Source organism: Salmo trutta, chromosome 3 (genome assembly GCF_901001165.1).
Source record: "Salmo trutta chromosome 3, fSalTru1.1, whole genome shotgun sequence".
Classification (NCBI taxonomy): domain Eukaryota; kingdom Metazoa; phylum Chordata; class Actinopteri; order Salmoniformes; family Salmonidae; genus Salmo; species Salmo trutta.
The window spans coordinates 25,597,715-25,614,593 of NC_042959.1; the positions used below are offsets into that span (position 1 = coordinate 25,597,715).

Below are 16,879 nucleotides of genomic sequence, written 5' to 3' on the forward strand. Positions count from 1 at the left end.
TGTTTCCTACCTTCACCACCTGGGGGCGGACTGTCAAAGTCCTGGACCCAGTTGCACTGGGCGGGGTCGAGACCCAGGGTCTCGAGCGTAATGATGAGTTTGCAGGGTACTATGGTGTTAAATGCTGAGCTGTAGTCAATGAACAGCATTCTTACATAGGTATTCCTCTTGTCCAGATGGGATAGGGCAGTGTGATGGCGATTGCATCGTCAGTGAACCTAATTGGGGTGGTAAGCAAATTGTAGTGGGTCTAGGGTGTCAGGTAGGGTGGAGGTGATATGGTCCTTGACTCGTCTCTCAAAGCACTTCATGATGACAGAAGTGAGTGCAATGGGGCAATAGTCATTTAGTTCAGTTACCTTAGCTTTCTTGGGAACAGGAACAATGGTGGCCATCTTGAAGCATGTGGTAACAACAGACTGGGATAGGGATTGGTTGAATATGTCCATAAACACACCAGCCAGCTGCTCTGAGGATGCGGCTAGGAATGCCGTCTGGGCCGGCAGCCTTGCGAGTGTTAACACGTTTAAATGTTTTACTCGCGTTGGCCACGGAGAGGAAGAGCCCACAGGCTTTGGTAGCGGGCCGTGTCAGTGGCACTGTTGTCCTAAAAGCGAGCAAATATGTTTAATTTGTCCGGGAGCAAAACGTCAGTGTCCGCAACAGGGCTGGTTTTCTTTTTGTAATATAGCGTAGATAAATATGCGTAGACAGACATGAAACTGTCTGCTTGACCATTGCACTGGGCTACCAGGGGTGTAATCATTATGCCGATTCTGTTGCAAAGATTTTAGGAAGTGGAAGAAGCGTAACGAACCAGGGAGGGACATACCTACATTTATCCCATAGAAACTCGGTTTAGTTGCAAAATGACGATAACTGTTTGGACTAATGATCAAACCCCTGATGAAGCATTCCATTGGATAATAAATTACCCACATGATCCAGGCCACTCAAAGATCAGGAAATCGCAGCCTCTCGCCCTGAGTTGACACCTATCGGTCCCCTCAGTCAGGGTTGGAAAGACAGACACTTTTAGCTCTTAAGACATGCTGGATCAGGTAGTGCTCATTGCAGGAGTAACGGTGTTGGGTTTGTTAGAGCAAGGTAAGTTGTTCACTATACATTGCATAAAGTGTTTATATTATGGGCATGGCTACCTGCAGACTAAGGTGTGTGTATTTGGCGCAGCTTACTTCTCACTCCAGGTGACCTACGCCAGACGCAAGTACTTAGTCTCACCGCCCAGCACCTCGGGACCGCCAGAGTTTGAGAGAGTCTTTAAAGCTCAGTAAGTCTGCTAGAGCTGGTAGATCAGAAATGTTTACTAATGTCTTCACTTTACCTACATATCATTTAAGCAATAACCTGACGTGTCATTCTTAACCTTCACTCAGAAATTAATGGCACTTGAGAAATGACTTATTGTTGAAATACCCTAGAGAAATTACCTAGTCTTGGGAAATGTCCTAGTCTTATCAAACACTTGGGGAGCATTATACTAGTGTGGGTGGGTATTTCATTTTTGCAATCTTGGTTTCATCAGACCAGAGAATCTTGTTTCTTGTGGTCTGAGAGTCTTTAGGGGCCTTTTGGCAAACTCCAAGCGGATTATTATGTGCCTTTTACTGAGGAGTGGCTTCCGTCTGGCCACTCTACCATAAAGGCGCTCCTCAGTATAAGGCACATGACAGCCCGCTTTGAGTTTGCCAAAAGGCCCCTAAAGACTCTCAGACCATAAGAAACAAGATTCTCTGGTCTGATGAAACCAAGATTGAACTCTTAGGCCTGAATGCTAAGCATCACGTCTGGAGGAAACCTGCCACCATCCCTATGGTGAAGCATGGTGGTGGCAGCATCATGCTGTGGGGATGTTTTTAAGCGGCAGGGACTGGGAGACTAGTCAGGATTGAGGGAAAGATGAACGGAGCAAACTACAGAGAGATTCTTGATGAAATCCTGCTCCAGAGCGCTCAGGACCTCAGACTGGGCCAAAGATTCCCCTTCCAACTGGACAATGCAGGAGTGGCTTCGGGACGAGTGTCTGAATGTTCCTGAGTGGCACAGACAGAGCCCGGACTTGAACCCGATCGAACATCTCTGGAGACCTGAAAATAGCTGTGCAGCAACGCACGCCATCCAACCTGACAGAGCTTGAGAGGATCTGTAGAGAAGAATGGGAGAAACTCCCCAAATACAGGTGTGCTAAGCTTAGCGTCATACCCAAGAAGACTCGGCTGTAATCGCTGCCAAAGGTGCTTTATCAAAGTACTGAGTAAAGGGTCTGAATACTTATGTAAAGGTGATATTTCATTTTTAATTTGTTTAATTAAATTAGCAAGAATGTAAAAAAAACAGGTTTGCATTGTCATTTTCAGATATTGTGTGTAGATTCATGAGGGACAAAAACAATTTTATAAATGTTAAATTAAGGCTGTAATGTTACAATGTGGAAAAAGTCAAATGGTCTGAATACTTTACCAATGCACTGTATGCCATACTTATGATCTCTGAGTGAGAGTGACTAACAAATTAAATGGGGGCCCACTGTAGGTCAGCGCCCCTGGGCACGTGCACGGTCAGTATTCAGCCATGATAACTGGCTATACTAACTTACCACTCTAAAAATTGTTAGCTGACATGGCTAATTGACTGACTGTCCATGACTGACAAAACAAGAAACTGCTGATGCACAACCAAATTTCAAACTTCTACCTTGTGTATTCTACCAGTGGTATAAAGTACTTAAGTAAAAACAATTTAAAGTTTTGTGTTTTTGTGGTGGTATCTGTACGATTTATATTCGACTACTTTTACTTTGTGACATTCCTAAAGAAAATAATGTACTTTTTACTCCATACATTTTCCCTGACACCTAAAAGTACGTGTTACATTTTAAATGCTTAGCAAGACAGGAAAATGGTCAAATCACACACCTATAAAGAGAAAATCCTTGGTCCTCCCTACTGCCTCTGATCTGGCAGACTCTCAAAATGTGTAAATCATTTCTGAGTGTTGGAGTGTCCGGGCTGGTTTGCTTAATATAAGCAATTTCAAATGATTTATACTTTTGATACTTAAGTATATTTTTGCTAATTACATTTACTTTTGATACTTAAGTATATTTAAAACCAAATACCTTTAGACTTTTTGTGAAGTAATATTTTACTGGCTGACTTTCACTTTGACTTGATTCATTTTCTATTGAGGAATCTTTTACTTTTACTCAAGTATGACAAATGGGTACTTTTTCTATCACTGTATTCTACTATTCTAACTCTCAACAGTAAGTTGAGATACTAAGTTCCTAAAAATACTTCTTTTTTTGCGGTCGGGCTAAGCGACCACTTATGTCGCTTATGCCTGGAGCCAGCCCTGAGCTGGAGGCTCAAACAGTTCCTCAAATGCCACTTTCCCCATATCTTTCCCATAGGAAGCTTTTAGAAAAGTTGTAATCTCATATTCTGTTCAAGACAAATTTAATTTTGTCATGTGTTTGGTCAATATACTTCAAACACACATCATCCACTCATTCATTGTGAATTAATCAATATAAAAAACGCTCATCCAGAGGGGGTGCTCCTAGTGGCCGGGGACTTTATTGCAGGGAAACTCAAGTCAGTTTTACATAATTTCTATCAGCATGTTAAATGTGTTACCAGAGGGAAGAAAAACTCTAGACTACCTTTACTCCACACACAGAGACGTGTACAAAGCTCTCCCTCGCCCTCCATTTGGCAAATCTGACCATAATTCGATCCTCCTGATTCCTGCTTCCAAGCAGAAACTAAAGCAGGAAGCACCAGTGACTCGGTCAATAAGAAAGTGGTCAGATGAAGCAGATGCTAAGCTACAGGACTGGTTTGCTAGCACAGACTGGAATATGTTCCGGAGTTCTTCCGTTGGCATTGAGGAGTACACCACATCAGTCACTGGCTTCATCAATAAGTGCATCGATGACGTCGTCCCCAAAGTGACCGTACGTACATACCATAAGCCATAGATTACAGGCAGCATCCTCACTGAGCTAAAGGGTAGAGCTGCCGCTTTCAAGGAGCAGGACTCTAACCCGGAAGCTTATAAGATATACCACTATGCCCTCCGACGAACCATCAAATAAGCAAAGCGTCACTACAGGACTAAGATTGAATCGTACTACACCGGCACCGACACTTGTTGGATGTGGCAGGGCTTGCAAACTATTACAGACTACAAAGGGAAGCACAGCCACGAGCTGCCCAGTGATACGAACCTACCAGACAAGCTAAATTACTTCTATGCTCGCTTCGAGGCAAGTAACACTGAAACATGCATGAGAGCACCAGCTGTTCCGGATGATTGTGTGATCACGCTCTCCGTTGTCTTCACTGGCAATTTCAACATGTCCCTGACTGAGTCTGTAATACCAACATGTTTTAAGCAGACCACCATAGTCTCTGTGCCCACAAACACTAAGGTAATCTGCCTAAATGACTACCGACCCGTAGCACTCACGTCTGTAGCCATGAAGTGCTTTGAAAGGCTGGTCATGGCTCACATCAAAACCATTATCCCAAAAACCCTAGACCCACTCTAATTTGCATACCGCCCCAACTGATCCACAGATGATGCAATCTCTATTGCACTCAACACTGCCCTTTCCCACCTGGACAAAAGGAACATCTATGTGAGAATGCTATTCATTGACTACAGCTCAGCGTTCAACACCATAGTGCCTCTAAGCTCATCACTAAGCTAAGGACCCTGGGACTCAACACCTCCGTCTGCAACTGGATCCTGGACTTCCTGACGGGCCGCCACCAGGTGGTAAGGGTAGGGAACAACACATCTGCCACGCTGATCCTCAGTCCCCTCCTGTACTCCGTGTTCACTCATGACTGCATAGCCTGGCACGACTCCAACACCATCATCAAGTTTGCCGATGACACAACAATGATGACACAGCCTATAGGAAGGTCAGAGACCTGGTTGTGTGGTGTCAGGACAACAACCTCTCCCTTAACGTGATCAAGACAAAGGAGATGATTGTGGGCTACCTGAAAAGGAGGAACGAGCACGCCCCCATTGACAGGGCTGTAGTGGAACAGGTTGAGAGCTTCAAGTTCCTTTGTGTCCACATCACCAACAAATTATCCTGATCCAAACACACTAAGACAGTCATGACGAGGGCACGACAAAGCCTATTCCCCCTCAGGAGACTGAAAAGATCCTCAGATCCTCAAAAGGTTCTACGGCTGCACCATCGAGAGCATCCTGACTTGTTGCTTCACTGCCTGGTATGGCAACTGCTCGGCCTCTGACCGCAAGGCACTACAGAGGGTAGTGCGCACGGCGCAGTACATCACTGGGGCCAAGCTTCCTGCCATCCAGGACCTCTATATCATCAAGCGGAGTCAGAGGAAGGCCCGAAAAAATAGTCAAAGACTCCAACCACCCTATTCATAGACGGTTCTCTCTGCTACCGCACTTCAAGCAGTACCGGAGCGGCAAGTCGAGGTCCAAAAGGCTTCTTAACAGCTTCTACCCCCAAGCCATAAGACTCCTGAACAGCTAATCAAAGGGCTACCCAGACCCCTCTTTTACGCTGCTGCTACTTACTGTTTATAATCTGTGCATAGTCACTTTAACTCTACCTACATGTACATATTACCTCAACTAACCGGTGCCCCCGAACATTGACTCTATACTGGTACCCCCTGTATATGGCCTTGCTTGTTATTTTACTGCTGCTGTTTTATTTGTAACTTTTATTTTCAATTTTTTACTTCACTTATTGTTTTATTTTTTTTACTTCTTAAAGCATTGTTGGTTAAGGGCTTGTAAGTAAGCATTTCACTGTAAGGTCTATACCTATTGTATTCGGCGCATGTGACAAATACAATTTGATTTGATTCTGAATTATTGCTCAATAATTCCCTAAAATATATATTTCCTGCTCTCCCTCTCCCCCTCCTTATCTCCCTCCCAGACTAGCCCCTCTGTATTTCAGTGCTAAGGTTCTGTAGGTTCTAATCGGGTTCTCCACACTGGGGCTTCTGTATTCTGTGTTTCGATTCTACCTGGGTCTGGACCTTACCCAGCCCGCCAGCACTGTCCTCTGCCTCACTGAGGAGGAAAGGGGGAGCAATGAAGGAAGGGAGGGATGAGAGAGATGGGAGAAATGGGAAGAGATTGTTACAGGGAGGAGTTGTGTGTGAGACGTTTCTGTCCATGTTCATCTTCCGCCAGTTGGCAAATTTTAACAGAAGGTGGCGCCAAAGTATATTGTTTGAAACATATGTTTTTTGGATACCCTGTTTTCTGTAGGTGATTGAGGTTATGTTGTATGGTTTTGGTATGGATACCTGTTTGTGATATGTGCTGGAACTTAACAGTGACTAAAATGCTAAACATGAAGAAAGATAAAATATATATATTTGATTAGTGTTGTGCCGATATTTATAATCTGCAAATCAGATTTTTTTTTCAATATATGCAAACACACTGACCAACAGATGAGACAGGACTTGGTTCTCATATGGAGGGAGTCTGACCCCCTTGTACTAAAGGGAGAAACACAGAGAACATTCAGGCTGTCAGCCAACAGATGAATGGTTACAGCAGGGATTCCCAACCACTAGGCAATGGACCAGCCTGCCCTTTTTATAGTTTATAGCCTGGCTAATGCACAGATCTGTGATACACACACAAGCAGGTCGGATAACCATTCTTTCCTCCACAATATTCAAAACACAAACAATAAAGATGGATTTAGGGCCTACCGAATAACACGTGTAAGCATGGGTGAGCTGTTGGTCTGTATGGATCGATCTGTGTTCACTGACCAGTAGTCAGTAATGTACAATCACAACAGTACTACTAGTGTGCTGAACAGGTATTTTCCATGAACCGACTTGCATGCTTATTACCTGTGTCATAGGTTTAGTATGAATGGGTCTGACACAGGTTTTACCTACTTCAAATACACAGGGTAAAACCCTGGTTTCTTGGTGTGAAAGGGGTATAAGTATATGCATGGGGCGAGGCTCCCATCACCCTCTCTGATCAATTCATGGTTGCCGCACTTCTGAACTGAAATATGAACTGAAGCTTACAAAGGTTCTACCTACTAGCTAGCACTTTGCAGTGTCAATATTACAGACTCGTCACATAAACAATATTAAAGAGCCGACAGAGTCTGGTGCTTTGGTCGGGTCAGATATTTAACTTTCTCCCCAAAATAATTGTAGTGTTTCTACTGGGACCAAAAATGATGACGAATCAAGCAATACTTACCATATATTGGATGTATATATATCATCATCTAGAGCAACCACAGTTGGTTCCTGTATCTCTTGCTTAGGGATCTCGACATCTACCACTTCGGTTATGGCATCATCCTCTGCTAATGACGCCATCTTGTATTTTTAGTCCTTTTACGTGACATTTTATGGATGAACAAATAACACATTTTCAGTGTAAACCAAAGTACTGTTAAAAAATGTGTCATGCTTTCCAAAGGGAAGCCGTTAATAAATGTGTGGGACATACAAACATGGTTTTCAGAATCACTAAGGGTCTAGTGAGCTCTCATCTAAAAAGCTACTAAAATGTACTTTTTTGTAATTGCAGGTATTCATTCTTGCTATGGTTATAACAAGTGCAACACTGCATAATACTTCTAAAGCCAATTATATTAATTCATCAGGTATTACAGATATATTATCATATAGGAGCTATTACTGTATATCTACATTGTATATACTTATTGTAGTATTAGGTTATTACTTATGTGGAAATTGGTATGTCACAACTAACTACAATGTTGGTAACAACTTCTAATGAGCTGGCTAGAGCTATGGCATACATCTAGCAGCCAGCTTGTCTAGCTAACAGTAAATACCATCAAATGGTTTGGCTAAGCTAAACTTAGCTATCACCACACTGACAGTAGACTAGCCTAGCTAGTAACATTAATCTTAGCTTATTAACTTAGGTTGCTAGCAAACTAGGCCACTGTACAGGCTAATGACTTTACATTTGCTTATTTTTTATTTAACTAGGCAAGTCAGTTAAGAACAAATTCTTATTTACAATGACGGCCTACCCCGGCCAAACCAGGACAATGCTGGGCCAATTGTGCACTGCCCTATGGGACTCCCAATCACAGCCGGATGTGATACAGCCTGGATTTGAACCAGGGACTGTAGTGATGCCTCTTGCACTGAGATGCAGTGCCTTAGACCACTGCACCACTCGGGATCCCCAGTGAAGGACATTAAGTTCGATCTGGACTATTTGAATGGGCTTCTATTCTGCTACACGTGGCCAAGCTATAGGCAGGCTAAACATGGCAAATGGCTATACATGGCCAGTGTTTAGCCTGGCTCCTAGCTAATGCTATTATAATGTAATTAGCTAGCTAATTACAGTTGGTTATCCAACTGTAGTTAGCTAGCCATCAAAAAGTTAGCTGACAGTTGGATAACCAACATAAGCTGGCTAGCCTAACAACCACTGTCAGCAAACTGGCTTATCCTGCTATGGCAACGATTAACATGCCTTTTGCGTCTTACATTGTTAGCTAGATAATAAACCAAGTGAAGATAATATAATTCACATTATAAAATGGGTGGTTCGAGCCCTGAATGCTGATTGGCTGACAGCCGTGGCATATCACGGGTATGACGAAACATGTATTTTTACTCCTCTAATTACTTTGGTATCCAGTTGATACTAGCAAAAGGCACCTCGGTGGTTTGTGGTATATGGCCAATATACCATCGCTAAGAGCTGTATCCAGGCACTCCGCATTGTGTCGTTGTCACGATCCCTGTCCTCGAACTCCCTGTCGTAAATAAGCCAAGGCGCAGCATGCCGGTAATTCCACATACTTTATTGAAGGAAAACCGAACAAAACAATAAACAGAAAGGACCGTGACGCTCTGGGGCTGCTCAAAGACAGCTGCGCAACAACAAGATCCCACAACTGAAGGAGGGAAAAAGGGCTGCCTAAGTATGGTTCCCAATCAGAGACAACGATAGACAGCTGCCACTGATTGGAAACCATACCTGGCCAAAACATAGAAACAAAACACATAGAATGCCCACCCCATATCACACCCTGACCTAACTAAACAGAGAAAAACGGCTCTCTCAGGTCAGGGCGTGACAGTCGTGCATAAGAACAGCCCTTTGCCGTGGTATATTGGCCATATAACACAACCCCTCATGCCTTATTGATTAGAAATACAACTAGCTAGTTACTGTTTGTGTAAACAGCTAAATTCCAGCTGTGTCACTTAGACCTTAGCTAACGACAGGCTGGGACCGAGAATGAGATTGTCCCACAAAAAGAGCCTCATTTGCACTGAGATATCAGATGAAATCCACCCATTATCAAGACAAATTCAATTCTAAATTTTAACTACTTTCATATCTTACTATTTATTTACCTTGGTTGTCCTTGGTCAACGTTGGCTGTTGTTCAACAACATGAGAACAAGTGAACATCTGTTTCTTTGCTGAATGATGTTACTACAATTTCCTGCACATGGGTATTTCACGCCAATTTCTATAATTACCGCTGGATACAAATTTAAACTCTTAAACTGTGCACCCAGATCCAATACTGTTTTTACCCGACCCAGGGATTTTGAATTGAACATGGCTTGTGTGCTAAGTGATATATTGTCAGAAGAAAAAAGCAGAAAAACAAAAAAAGGTTATCAAATACCTTCAGAAGAAAGGCCTGCTCAAGAAATCTGTGAGCTGTCCTGTGGCCACAAGCAGAAAATGATCCGGCATGCGTGCAAAGATTGATACATATGGTAAGTTAATGTTACAACTGGTATTGATTGGCCTAGAGAACTTTGGGAGAGTTTGAAATGAGGAGTACTGTACTGTAAGAAATATACTGCTCAAAAAAATAAAGGGAACACTTAAACAACACAATGTAACTCCAAGTCAATCACACTTCTGTGAAGTCAAACTGTCCACTTAGGAAGCAACACTGATTGACAATAAATTTCACATGCTGTTGTGCAAATGGAATAGACAACAGGTGGAAATTATAGGCAATTAGCAAGACACCCCCAATAAAGGAGTGGCTCTGCAGGTGGTAACCACAGACCACTTCTCAGTTCCTATGCTTCCTGGCTGATGTTTTGGTCACTTTTGAATGCTGGCGGTGCTTTCACTCTAGTGGTAGCATGAGACGGCGTCTACAACCCACACAAGTGGCTCATGTAGTGCAGCTCATCGAAGATGGCACATCAATGTGAGCTGTGGCAAGAAGGTTTGATGTGTCTGTCAGCGTAGTGTCCAGAGCATGGAGGCGCTACCAGGAGACAGGCCAGTACATCAGGAGACGTGGAGGAGGCCGTAGGAGGGCAACAACCCAGCAGCAGGACCGCTACCTCCGCCTTTGTGCAAGGAGGAGCAGGAGGAGCACTGCCAGAGTCCTGCAAAATGACCTCCAGCAGGCCACAAATGTGCATGTGTCTGCTCAAACGGTCAGAAACAGACTCCATGAGGGTGGTATGAGGGCCCAACGTCCACAGGTGGGGGTTGTGCTTACAGCCCAACACCGTGCAGGACGTTTGGCATTTGCCAGAGAACACCAAGATTGGCAAATTCGCCACTGGCACCCTGTGCTCTTCACAGATGAAAGCAGGTTTACACTGAGCACATGTGACAGATGTGACAGAGTCTGGAGACGCCGTGGAGAACGTTCTGCTTCCTGCAAAATCCTCCAGCATGACCGGTTTGGCGGTGGGTCAGTCATGGTGTGGAGTGGCATTTCTTTGGGGGGCCGCACAGCCCTCCATGTGCTCGCCAGAGGTAGCCTGACTGCCATTAGGTACCAAGATGAGATCCTCAGACCCCTTGTGAGACCATATGCTGGTGCGGTTGGCCCTGGGTTCTTCCTAATGCAAGACAATGCTAGACCTCATGTGGCTGGAGTGTGTCAGCAGTTCCTGCAAGAGGAAGGCATTGATGCTATGGACTGGCCCGCCCGTTCCCCAGACCTGAATCCAATTGAGCACATCTGGGACATCATGTCTCGCACCATCCACCAACGCCACGTTGCACCACGGACTGTCCAGGAGTTGGCGGATGCTTTAGTCCAGGTCTGGGAGGAGATCCCTCAGGAGACCATCCGCCACCTCATCAGGAGCATGCCCAGGCGTTGTAGGGAGGTCATACAGGCACGTGGAGGCCACACACACTACTGAGCCTCATTTTGACTTGTTTTAAGGACATTACATCAAAGTTGGATCAGCCTGTAGTGTGGTTTTCCACTTTAATTTTGAGTGTGACTCCAAATCCAGACCTCCATGGGTTGATAAATTGGATTTCCATTGATTATTGTCAGCACATTCAACTATGTAAAGAAAAAAGTATTTAATAAGATTATTTCATTCATTCAGATCTAGGATGTGTTATTTTAGTGTTCCTTTTATTTTTTTGAGCAGTGTATTTGAATATGTAAATGTACAGTGAATATAACTGTCATCTTGAGCTCCTATGTAGCCTAGTTAGCTAGTCTCATAGGTTATAGGAATGTACACTGCCAGGCCAGGCTGACATTGACCACTGCAGGTTGGTAGGAGGAGCTATAGGAGGACGGGCTCATTGCAATTCCATTCCAGCCACCAGCCTCCTCTAAAGTGTATTTCCACATGAGACAGGAGCAGTGTCCGCTCCAGACGATTTGGGACCCGAAGTGAGATTTGATTTCGGTGCCCCTCCTATAGAAGTTGGGGGCCATGCTTCCCTGGGACACTCAAGTTTTCTCATATCACCAACATTTGTCTTACCTCTCATTATTGAAGGTCTGCAACAAAGCCCTGAGGAGGTTCAAGAGGAGGAAGGCTTTGGTGATGGATTTATCCAAGTTCTCACACAAGAGAAAGGCATAGCATGATCAATTTTGATGTAGTAATATTCATTATCTGGACTTGGGAACAGAGATAATTTGTGGATATATTTCACTTACTTTGTGTATATATTTCATCAGTTGCCTTATTAAATTTCTCCTCAGTAGATATACTGATATGGATCAAAAATAGAGGGCTTGCCCATTTTATATACTGATTTATTTGATAAATACATCTCTGTGCTATTTGGACACATCATCAGTGATGTTTCCTAGGATCATGTTTCAGGTCTTTCAACATTATACAACTTCACCCATCAGACCTTAGCTTGCGTCATAAGTGACATTCTGCTAGTTCCCATGGATTTACTGATCTCCGCCATTCCAAGGCGCGACTAACCACTGGCCAGCTCCCTGTCACAAAATAACCATATGCACTTGTTCCTATCTTTCAGTACAATCGTGGAAGGATGGGGCAAACGTGGAGAAGACAGGGTTTGGTGTTTGGGATGATGGAGGTCAAACACAACAGACGGCGCACAGTTCTTAAAATGGTGGAAAACCGTTCACAGGAAACCTTAATCCCTATCATCAGGCGACATGTGCGAAGAGGTTCCACCATTCTGAGAGACTGCTGGAGAGAGTATGTCAGGTCTCTGAATGGGCTGGGTTACAATCACCAGACAGTCAACCACACAAACAACTGTGTGGATCCTCACACAGGATGTCACACACAGCACATTGAAAGAGCTTGGCAGACAATAAAGGGCCAGGTCTGGAGGCTAAGGGGAAATCGGAACCCCAAAAAGTTTAAAGAAGCATCTCCATTTTATTGAGTGGACGTACTGGTTGGGTAAAGAAAATAAGAAAGGAGTTCTCTCTCAACTCTTCAAAGACATCCGATTAGTATGTCAGCTGTAAGATTTTTCACTCTTTGCATGCACCCCCTAGAGGAAATGTAGCCGGGAGTACCCAGTGCCAGGTATTTTGCCGTGTCAATTTAAATAGCGGTCAATACCGGCCCTTTAAATCAAGCATCCCCTGCAAGCTCTAATTTGCCAAAAACAACAATCTCAACATTTCATTTATATCAACCAATGTGATGTCTTTGGAACTACCATCCTAAAGCAAATTAATGTTTCATTATTTTGACAGGGTTATAAGCATGTTTGGTTGCTATCTGTGCTTTTTGGGTCACTCCACGTAACAATGTATATCACATGAAACGGGAGACTCTCGATTCCATTGTTTCCAAACATATCACTGTCGTATCAACAGGTTATGCACCAACCCTCCGTGTCTTACCAAACTTCAACTTCTACAATCAAAAACACGTAACATAGTAACTACATATGAATTACATGACTAAATAAAATGGGTTTCACTTTACATTAAGTTGCTTGTTCCTGCATAAAAACATTATTTACAATACTTTTGTTTATAACAACGTTGTAATAACTGAAATGTTGATGTAGCCTGTGAAATATGTAATTTAATTGAAAGCATATTGTAATTACACTTAAAGGTTGAGATGGATTCCCATTGATCACAAATACAAGTGCTTTATTGGGTGTCTGCCTAAATTGTAACATAGTAATTACATGAGTAATGCACAATGTGTTTCACTTCACGTTAAGTTGCTTGTTCCTGTGTAGAAACATTTTAGTTACGATATTTTTCTTTATAACAACATTGTAATAAATAACATTTGGATATATCCTGTGAAATATGTAATGGCATTGAAAGTACATTGTAATTACACTTATTGGTGCTGTAACAAGTTATTCTACATTGAAGTGTATTACCCCAATGATTGTAATAAAAAGGTTGACCCTACTGTGTCTCACTTTACTTGAAGCTGCTTGCTCATGAGTACCTACTGTAACATTATAGATGATGTTATTTTGAACAACGTTTCAATTACGTAACACCTTTGAAGCCAGAGAAATAAACTCTTAAATTCCTTTCAAAGCACATACGTAGCAGCTAGCCTAGTGGTTAGAGCGTTGGGCCAGTAACCGAAAGGTTGCTAGATAAGGTCCCCGAGCTGACAAGGTAAAAATTGACAAGGTGGTTCTGCCCCTGAACAAGGCAGTTAACACCTCTTCCAAGGCTTTCATTGTAAATATGAATTTGTTCTTAACTGACTTGCCTAGTTACATATAAATACAAATCTACTAAGGTTATACCATTATGTGTTTCACTTTATATTAAGTTGCTTGCTCCTGGGTAGGTACATTATAGCTACATGCATATCCATTGTAAATACATTGCTCTTACATTTAATTCAGTACATCCTTTAAGCCAAATAATATGGAAATAAGACAACAAGCTGTAGTTAATGACAGGGTTTGCTACAACAGCTGACGGAGTCCTAGCCTAGCCTATTTAGGTGGTAGTGACTTATGTAATTACATGTAACAAGGTTACACAACAGGCTGCATTGTTAACATGGCGCTGCTACACAGGAGACTAACATGTTAGTTACATTTGGAACAAGACCTCTTCTAATTACACATACATCAATCATGCGTAATTACACATGTGGAATAACCTCTAAGTAGATTTGTAATTACATGTCCTTGTTCCACTTGTGTAATAACATATCGATAAAACCTTATTACAGTGTAACTAGTAATTACATGTAACTATGTTATAAATACATGTATTACTATTTAGTTACATATTAATGAATGTGGACTTAAAGTAAAGTGTTACCCAATATATTCGTATTACGAATTTAAATGTACAATTGCAGCATTGTTAGTTTTATTTTTTTTTATCACAAAGAAGAACTAAAATCCCTCTCTCCACCCACCCCAATCCCAACCTCCTTTCCACATCTGTGAATTTGAATTCAGGTGAGATGCTCAATTGCACTCAACTAAAATACTGGAATACTTTTGAATAAAAAAAATATGTATTTAAATGTTATCTGCATAAATAAATCACCTTTAACAATATTAAACACGTTGATTCTATTTGCATTGAAGTTGTGTAGACTTGACAATCAGTATTTAAATTGTAAACATTCATTTGACACCAATGCACATATGGGACACTTATGTGTTTGGGCTCCCCCAAGCCTTCAGCTTTACCAGCTTGTCATGTGGGGAAAATCTGTTTTGGGAAAGGAGTATAACCACAGACAGAACAGCATCTGGTTGCTTTAAAGACTTAATTGGAGTTGGGGGATTCAATTTAGGATGAAAGAGGGGTTCAAACGTTTCTGCCCCATCTGGATAGTCTTTACAGTAGAGTAGTACGACTCATATAAATATTATGGTAATACTATCCCAGAATCCTACTGTACACTGTGGAATGATTCCAAATATCCTTCATGATCAAATCTAATTGTATTGGTTGCATACACATATTTAGCAGATGTTATTGTGGGTGCAGCGAAATACTTGTGTTCCTAGCACCAACAGCGCAGTAGTATCTAACAATTCAAAATAATGAAAGTAACAGTTCCATTCCGCTGCTATGGAAACGTGTATAGAGTCCATACCATAAAAGAGCAGCATGAGAAGCACCAGAGACGAGTGGCAGGAGGAGTGGGTAAGTTTGTATGCAACTGGACTATGATACATCATTAATCTCCACCTGTGTTCTTCTGGAGGTTTTTAAATCTATTAAATGTCACCCCAGATCTGTGGTGGCCAACCCTACTCTTGAAGAGATAATAGATGTGCAGGCTTCTATGTAATCTAATCAAGTCCTGATGAACAGGTGCTTAGTATGGTCAGGTGTGTTTAGAACAGGGTTGGATCAAAAGCCCTCGAGCGGAGGGTTGGGTATCCCAGTGCTAGATGTTTAGGGACTATGGAAACAGTATGGTTTCCCGTTCTCTTCTGCACGGAATAAATGTTGTGGAATGCATCATGCCTGCATTAATGTTAGAAAACACATTCCCAGACAAATGTACTAAATTATTCACCAGGGGAGGAGCAAACCCCCCTCACCCTGGGGGGGGCCACGGTTTCATCTTCCAGGGGCGCCAGTGGGTGGCTTCCAGAGTGGGTCTACTTAAAGAAAGTCCAACAGACGATTAAGATGACAGTAGTGTGTGGGGGTTAGTTTGACTGGGTGAAGTGGTTACTGATGGATTAATAAACTGTGGCTAACTCTCGTTTTCTGTTTTACTGGACTTGGTGTTTTAGATTGACAGGTATTTGACTGACTATTCCAGCCTGTGCGAGAGCCAAGTGTGTGTGCGTTGGGGCGGCTTCAAACCACTTCTGATGCATAGTTGTCTGCTGAGTGCTTTCGGGGGTGTGGTGGAGTGATGGAAAATGAGGCGGGAGAAACCTCATGCCATTCATTTTGAATTGGTTGTCAGCTCCGTAGCCAGGATATGCTGCGTCAAAAATAGAAATCCTTCCACGGAAATGTAGTGCATCCCATTCTGTGCACCTTTGCATTGCCACAACGCATGGCTGTCATTGAACACCATTGGTTTTCCTGAGTTTACGATGCATCATTTTGATCGGTTTTAAAGCACCCTTAGTCTACCGTTGTGTACTGGTTTGTCCAGGAACATAGTGTGGTGCACAGATGCTGTGGTGGTTGCCCCATAACTGATGCCACATTAGCTCTTATTATCCCTTAGAACTGTGGGTAAAAAGATGTCTGTGCCAATGGACTTCCTGTCTGAATTGAAGCTTTTCCACACCAAGTGTTCCACAGCTGGCTAGCTCACACTGGCCTACATAAACACACATACACTAAAGCTCATGATCTAAGTTACAAGTATTCTACTCATGTTTAGAAGCTGAATTCATTTCTCATTGATACTGTTTGCGCATCACACTGGCCCTATTGATTCCCTGTTCATAGCTTAGCAAAATTCCAATGGGCAGCTTCGCAGGTCAATAGTTTAGCTTGCGAAAAACACTTAATATGCTAACTGTCGTCTGAACCATTGCCTCCACAAGAGACCAGTAAACCCATATTTTTTTCCCCCCCTTAAACAACTGGGATACACATGAAGAAAGACGAAGTTGGAGAGAGGAAAAA

At 42.7% G+C, this 16,879-nt stretch overlaps 1 long non-coding RNA gene across 1 annotated transcript; it reads left to right on the forward strand.

Moving 5' to 3' along the window:
• The first annotated feature begins 872 nt into the window (after nt 1-872).
• Nucleotides 873-12,940, forward strand: LOC115171089 (uncharacterized). The gene is made up of 3 exons (XR_003871141.1): nt 873-1,107; nt 1,192-1,291; nt 12,316-12,940. It is a non-coding gene; the product is annotated as an uncharacterized LOC115171089 (long non-coding RNA).
• Nucleotides 12,941-16,879: the final 3,939 nt, after the last annotated feature.